At 33.9% G+C, this 8229-nt stretch overlaps 1 long non-coding RNA gene across 1 annotated transcript; it reads left to right on the top strand.

Moving 5' to 3' along the window:
* Window positions 1-1284: 1284 nt before the first annotated feature.
* LOC110896574 lies at window positions 1285-2873 on the top strand. The gene is made up of 3 exons (XR_002567999.2): window positions 1285-1418; window positions 1881-1934; window positions 2581-2873. It is a non-coding gene; the product is annotated as an uncharacterized LOC110896574 (long non-coding RNA).
* Window positions 2874-8229: the final 5356 nt, after the last annotated feature.

The following is an 8229-nucleotide window of genomic DNA, read 5'->3' as shown; positions in this document are numbered from 1 at the left end:
GGTCAGAAATGATGTCACGAGGCATCCCATGTCGACAGATGACTTCGTCGGTATAGATTCGTGCTAACCGTTCTACCTTAAAGTCTTCTCGTATTGGCAGAAAGTGAGCAGATTTAGTAAGACGATCAACAATAACCCAGATGCTATCGTGTAAAATTCCCAAAAATTTTAAATTTAAAATAAAGTTATTACACGAGTAGGTCATGGGTAAGTTGACCGATAGAAATATAAGATATTTTGGCAAACGTAGAAAAGGTTTAATTATTATAATAGTAAAAATACATTATATTTGAACCTACTCCGTTTTTAATGAAACTTGGTTCAAAATTTAAATAAGATTATTCTCGTTCCAATGACAAGTTCATTATTTTATAAAACGTCATATTTTAGAAATTATAAGCGCCAATTAAGTGAAGCAGCTGAATTAGTTATAATATATATAATAATAAAGTAATATTTAGATTTTAAAATTCTAAAATTATGAATGTTAGACGAGTGGACATGTTGAATTTAATGTAGGTATGCATGAATTAATTAAATTAACAAACGTATCCATTTTGATAACTTTCACTCCAAGTTTGTGTAGGATATAAATGTAGTATCCTAACATAATTTTCTGGTCATTACCTTTATCTCGCTATCGCCATCTCTCTCTAGAAATTATATATCCTCTCATTTTTATTATAACAATAATAAAGCCCGCCCCGTTTTAAGTGTTGTAACCCCTGATCACTGAGTCAATACCCTGTCCGATTGATTTAGGACCTACCAACGCATGTCAAGGCTCTGTCCGACTAAGCACGTTCGGGTTCTGTCTCGTGACGTAGGAAAAAAAATTGAATTGGGTTACTCTGCTTAATGCGAGTGCATTATATATTTTGCACTTATAACCAAAATATAACAACTCTCCTTAAAATATTTTAGACAACCCTAAACGCTCCTAAATACACACCGTATGCGAGAAAAAGGCCCAAAATACATTTAAATTAAAAATAATAAAATAAAAACAATATTTTAAGTCTGTTGGGGGGCGCGACAGACTATACCTACTCCATCACGGGCCGCGAGCGTGTAACACCCCAAAAGCTGGTTAATAGTAAAGTAAGAAAAAATGAATAAAACTAACTTGGTTGATGGGTTATGATAAAAGATTATAAGTTAGATTATGGGAAATGCCTAATAAAAAAAAACTCTTAACAATTGTGGAGGGGGTAATGTGAAAAATTATTATTAATTAAGGATTAAAAAGGTTGAAACCAAAAAGCACACACTGTGTGCGTGATTTGGGTCGACCAGGGCAGGAGAAAACAAGGGTTTACCCTTGTTCTTGTAAGATTCAACAAATTAACAAAGGAATTCAAGGCCAATCAGTTGCATGTCATCAAATTCTCGTTTAACACATCATACTCAATAGAGTGGTAAGTTCAATTTTGTGTTTTGACGAATCCTAGGAATAGGGTTTCGCCCAAACCATGAGTTTATGAGAATTTTTGTGTAATTGAAGGTTAATATAGTAAACTAAGGCAGAAATTATGTTTGATTTCAATGGAATGTTATGATTGTAGCAAAACCCACATGTTAAGAGGTTAGTATGAATAGGATGTTTGAGTAGAAATCATACGTATAAGTTTTAGATGTAAAATCTTGTTGAGAATCATAAATGAAAGATAAACTGATGTAGGATGGAAAATTTATGTAAAAAGATTGGTTGTGAATGTTGTGTAAAAAAGGATTAGTAGGAATATGCTTTACATGCTTGCACCTTATGCATTGACTATAATGCCCACCAAGTGTTTGATGAAATGCTTAAGAGAATAAATGTGTAAAAATCTGAAAAGTTAGTGATAATATTGTCACTTGAAAATGAGAAATCTATGTAGGCGTGAAAGAAGAAGGCTCAAACACTAAGAAAACGGGAGACTCGCAAGATCGAGGTACGTTAGTGTACACCTTATGTTTTTATTATGTTGTCATATGTTTAATAATCTTTAATGTATTAAATTGTTATGTTGGAACCGTGAATGTTGAGATATCCGATTGTTGAAAGTTCGAGCCTTGGCAACCCCAAGTATTGAATTCCGGGTGGGATAATCACCGCCAGGCAGCTATGGGGCTAAGCTAGCTTGCGTGAGTTGAAATACTCCGGCGGCCGGGAGGTCCGTGCACTACCCCCCCCCCCCTCCGTCATAAACGGATGTTGAGGAATGATTAAAATACGAAAGTTAACGCATCATATCCGGTACTTTTAGTCGAACTGGGTAGGGGAAGTTATGTATGTAATGGATGAAAGTCTACTCGATCCGTTTTTCTCGGATCGAGGTATGATGTAAGAATGTAATGACTATGATTTGTTCATTATGAACAAATCGAATGAAAGCGATGTAATAATGCTAGTATCCGTTCCTAACGGGGTATGATAAGTAAAGTATGCTTAACCTCTATTTGAGGTAAGCATGTAATGAACCGTTTAACGGTGAGCAAAGTAATTGAATGATGATAATCCGAGAATGAAACGAATGGGTTTATTATCTAGAATTGTTAGTGGCGAAATACTAACTTATTTTATTATGTTGAATGTAGGTAAATCCTCAATTTAGGCGACTTGGCAATTTGGAGCGAGCATATGCACACTTGATGGTTATCAAGCGCTTCCGCTATTACATATTAATGTTTTGGGTCAAATGCTCGTTTTTTTTATATAACTTTGTTAATGGTTACACTCTTTAACACTTGATGTATGATTCTTAGTCGTGTCTAGATGAACGGGTTGTAGACTTGTTTGTTTTGTTGATGGTTAAAACAGGGATATACTCGTCTTATGGACGGGTCATGCCCAAATTTTGTTAAATTAGTGCCCAAATGTTATTGATGTCTTTATGTTTAATTGCGAAAAGCTTGGACACTTTTTAAGAAGGTTTATGTTACTAGTGTCCTTTGGTCATCATTTTGTTAGACGCAAAAGACGGGCTTTACAGAGCGACTGATGGGTGGCGAAATCCCAGCCCGCCACGTGACAGGTCACGCGTCGACATCGGTGGTGACTCAGCAAACCAGCCGCCACCTTTTTGGCCCTGTCAGGGCGCGACGGCCCCTTTGAATTCCGTCGCGGGGTGCGAGGGACTCACTGAGCAGCCCTATAAATTAGATCGATCGAATTCATTTGGAATTCGTTCAATATTCAAATTTCTCTCTCAAACTTCTGCTAGAATAAGTAATTCCCGGGTATAATACCCCCTAATTAGCGAAGCTCTGCCTCATTGTAAGTATTTTAACCCCCGGTTACATATTAGATACGCTACCCGATTGATCTAGTGTTCCGTAACGGCTGTTGAGGCTCGGCCCGACGTAGTCGTTGGAGTTCTGTCTCGGGGAGGGTATAACTAATGTAAAATTTGGGTTATGATACTAACACGTGTGCATTATTTAAAATTTATAGATTATAACCAGGAAGCCACAAGAAATTACCTAAAATACCAATGTGAGTAATCTCCTTTTTGCAATCTGTTTTTACAAAACCTAAATTTTTTAATTATATTTAACAGTGATTGAGTATTTGTATTCTACAATTATCGTCGCTATGTTGGGGTTTTGTATACAAAATTTGTTACTACACTGTGAGTAGTAACATGACCACCAGTCATTGATTGACACTACCGTGGGTGGTAATTAAGGTAGATGGAAACAGATGTAATTGCGCGACCGCCCTCAATGCTGTAAAATGATAAAACCTGTTTTTATTAAACTGCGATTCACTCACCAGTATCTCTTGCTGATAAAATGTTTTAAACACGTGTTTCAGGTAACTTAGTGTGAAGCCAATAAAAGCTAGCTGGAGAGCACTGAAGGCTTAGAAAAGTGGCCATAAAAGTTACCTAATTAAAAATGAGCATTATTTTCAATAATTAGAATTATTCCCTATAAATGTAAAATAAATGAAAATCGGGTTTTGTCTCACTTATTATTATAAAAATATTATCAGAAAAATTTGGGTTTTATTCCATTTATTTATTTTAAACATTTTGGTGTTTAACTCTGATAAAATATTTCCTAACTACGATCCTGATGAAAATTTCCGCTGCCAAATTAATAAACACCGATACCATCTGGCTGATTCGCGGCTCCCGCTCCCGGGGTGGGGTCGGAGGTTGTGACAGAAGGTGGTATCAGAGCTAAGCCACTTGTTTAAGCCATTTAGGTGTTCTTCTAATACCTAAACCTTAAGCATTGTTGTGTTAGGAAATTAATATCTTATGTGTTATCCCGTGAACATAAAATCTTAATGTATTTATTATGATTTTTATGCCATTTAACAAATTTTGAATTCCCAATATGTGTTGCCCATATATGTATCTTACAGTTATGTTGTATTATATATAAATAATATATATATTAATAATATCATGTCTTAGTAAATTTTGTGATACCTTATATATCTATCATATCCATATGTATATATGGAAACATAATGCAATATAAATTTTATAATAATAATAAAATGTTAATATTAATATAAAATAAATGCAATTCAGATATGATACTTTGAATATCATAATATAAATATTTAAATAATATTTATTATACCTAAATGATTTTATATCATTTAAATTCTCAGAATACGTAACTCCTGTTTGTATCTTACATTATGTTAGGCTATAAAAAAATTTATATTTAGATGTATATATATGCAAGATACCATTTTCTTGGAAGTATGCATAATAATCAAATATCTTCTGTAGAAGGACAAGCTTTTATTTAACGGGAGAAACAAACCCACACGTTTACTTAAAGATCTATTTTGATACCCAGCTTTAATTCAAAAGATACCTTAAGGATATCTGTACTAGCACCACTTCTTGAAAAACAATAATGGGTCAATGACGGAGAATCTTAGAATTTCATATAAAGCTTTTACCTTTATTTTTGAATACCTATCCAGTCATGAGTTCTGGAAATATAATTAAAATAAGACAATATAGAGAAAAGCTATTACACCAAAGGAAGAAACAACACATATAAAATATACATTTTTCTTATATTTTGATAAGATATATAGTAAGAGAAAATGTTAAGATATAACATGTATATATGTATACCTTAATATATATATATAATTATTAACGCATAATACTGATAGCTATGACTATAATTGTGCTAAACAAAATGTGCCTGTATAATTGCTTAGTTCTGTGATAATTATATCTGAACATGTTTGTAATTCAGATGTCAAAGGAAATAGCATGTGATCAAGAAATTCAGGCTAGTAACGAAAACTCTTTGGATGAAAATACTAAAGAAAATATAATAGCTCAAGGAATAGCAAAAGTTATACCTTTGATCATTGAAGCTATTAAGATTTCTGTGCCTACAAATGAGAATCCCACTATACACTGTAAGCATACCCATCACTTCAAACCTAACCCTAGTACCAATGGAGGTCATGATACTCATATCAAAACTTCATCTTCCAAACGAAAGAAAACCACAACCTATAGCTACTCTTATAAGGCATTCTGCTCCAACAAATCATGTAAGAACAAAGATATGGAACCAGTAATCACACGACCTGTCTGCAACAAAAACAAGAAGTACCCAAGAAAACGCCATTTTAAGAAGATACTTCGCTGTAACTTCTGCATGAAGGTTGGGCATACAGAGGAAGAATGTAGAAAGAGAAGGGAAACTAATGTATGCTACAAATACGGAGACCCAGGCCATTTCCGTCTCTACTGCCCGAAACTATCTAAGGCACCCGACAACGAGGATAGAAACCCAGATGAAGCTAAGAAAAACGCATAAATGTTTACAACACCGGAAACAACAGCCAACTTTTAAAATAAAGCACCCTTATGTTTTGTTTATATTTACATATTAGTTGACTTTTAATTTCGATCTAAGCCTCATCAATAAAAGGTCTATATTTTTATAGAGCCAACTCTTATTTGTCTCATCTTTTGACAAATTCTTATGTCATGCGTGCATTGCTTATCATGCATGTGAATCCGCTTCAAAGGATCATTTATTCATGAGTTTTTAATTCGTTATACTCACTCTGATCGTCTATATGATTACATAATATTGACTTTTTGATAATCGAGTCAACCGATTTCTTAGAAAATTCCTTTTCCTTTCAAAAATACTTACCAGATTTCCAATGAAACCATTTCTTGTCAATACATATATCCATTGTTGGAATATGTCCAAACCAAGCTCAATTGTTTGAACTTGCCCCTATACATTCAATTCAAAATCCCATATGGTGAATTGAGATCATCATATTCAAGGTAATCTCATTTGTTTGAATCATAAGTCTTCAATTTTAATGAATCATTTGTGAAAACACGACACCTTGTGGTGGCAATTCCTTTGATACTTGAACTCAATTCATTTTCACACCCGAGGTACAAATTTATCTATTTATTGATTCACTATCCTAAACCAGTCTTAGTATAAGGATACCTAAATTCTTATTCCAATATACCTCCAACATTTCTTTCATCTTTAAATTAAATCCTACAATATTCATTTTTACTTTCCTTTGAACATCCTATCTTTTGAATATCCAGATTCACTTCATTGAAACTTTCTAGTTAATTTCGAAAACGGTAAATTCGTTCAGTCACCATAATCACTGAATTCTTTCAATCGCTACAACCCCTTCCGGTGTCTGTATAAATTTGTAGCCTGTACTAATAGTAAACCCTAATCATATCAATTCATACGTCGTTCATCCGACTCATCATTCAAGTAGTCTTGATACAATTATGTATTAAGACAATGATACATTAAATTGTGTTATCCGGTGTATCCCTGCCATTTAAATAAATGTCACCGATTTCTGGTTTGATCATTGACAAATCATTTTTCATACTTCTATTTTCAAATTGAGATTATTGATTCAGAATTTTCCTCAATTGACAAACAAAGTAAGTTCCCTTCTGGCATTGAATCCTATTGTTTCTAAAAGTCAATTACATTTGATACTCAGTCACCTTGATAATGGTATCACCTCAATTCCTGAAACTTAGACCATTGAATTCCAGTTATCCTATGATATCTTTATATTCATCTTTTGATTCTATCCAGACACCTTGATAACCAACTAAAAGACGTGACGTAACCCCAAGAAGATATCACAGCACAAATCTCGAGGACAAGATTTAAAAGAGGGGGGAGAATGTAACATTCCCAAAATTTTTAAATTTAAAATAAAGTTATTACATGAGTAGGTCATGGGTAAGTTGACCGATAGAAATATAAGATATTTTGGCAAACGTAGAAAACGTTTAATAATTATAATAGTAAAAATACATTATATTTGAACCTAATCCATTTTTTATGAAAGTTGTTTCAAAAAGTAGATAAGATTATTCTCGTTCCAATGACATATTCATTATTTTATAAAACATCATATTTTAGAAATTATAAGCGCCAATTAAGTGAAGCAGCTGAATTAATTATAATATAAATAATAAAATAATATTTAGATTTTAAAATTCTAAAATTATGAATGTTAGACGAGTAGACATGTTGAATTTAATGTAGGTATGCATGAATTAATTAAATTAACTTACGTGTCCATTTTGAAAACTTTCACTCCAAGTTTATGTAGGATATAAATGTAGTATCCCAACATAATTTTCTGGTCATTTCCTTTATCTCGCTATCGCCATCTCTCTCTAGAAATTATATATTGTCTAATTTTTATATATAATAATAATAAAGCCTGCTCCGTTTTAAGTGTTGTAACCCCTGATCACTGAGTCAATACCCTGTCCGATTGATTTAGAACCCACCAACGCATGTCAAGGCTCTGCCCGACTAAGCACGTTGGGGTTCTGTCTCATAACGTAGGAAAAAAAATTGAATTGGGTTACTATGCTTAATGCGAGTGCATTATATATTTTGAAGTTATACCCAAGATATAACAACTCTCCTTAAAATATTTTAGACAACCCTAAACGCTCCTAAATACACACCGTATGCGAGAAATAGGCCCAAAATACATTTAAATTAATAAAAATAAAATAAAAACAATATTTTAAGTCTGTCGCGAGGCGCGCCAGACTATACCTACTCCATCGCGGGCCGCGAGCGAGTGACGGGTGACGAAATCCCAGCCCGCCACGTGGCAGGACATGCGTCGACATCAGTGGTGACTCAGCAAACCAGCCGCCGCCTTTTTGGCCCTGGCGGGGCGCGACGGCCCCTTTGATTTCCGTCGCGGGGCGC

The sequence above is a fragment of the Helianthus annuus genome, chromosome 12 (genome assembly GCF_002127325.2).
Source record: "Helianthus annuus cultivar XRQ/B chromosome 12, HanXRQr2.0-SUNRISE, whole genome shotgun sequence".
NCBI classification, from domain to species: domain Eukaryota; kingdom Viridiplantae; phylum Streptophyta; class Magnoliopsida; order Asterales; family Asteraceae; genus Helianthus; species Helianthus annuus.
This window is presented reverse-complemented; position numbering and strand designations above follow the sequence as displayed.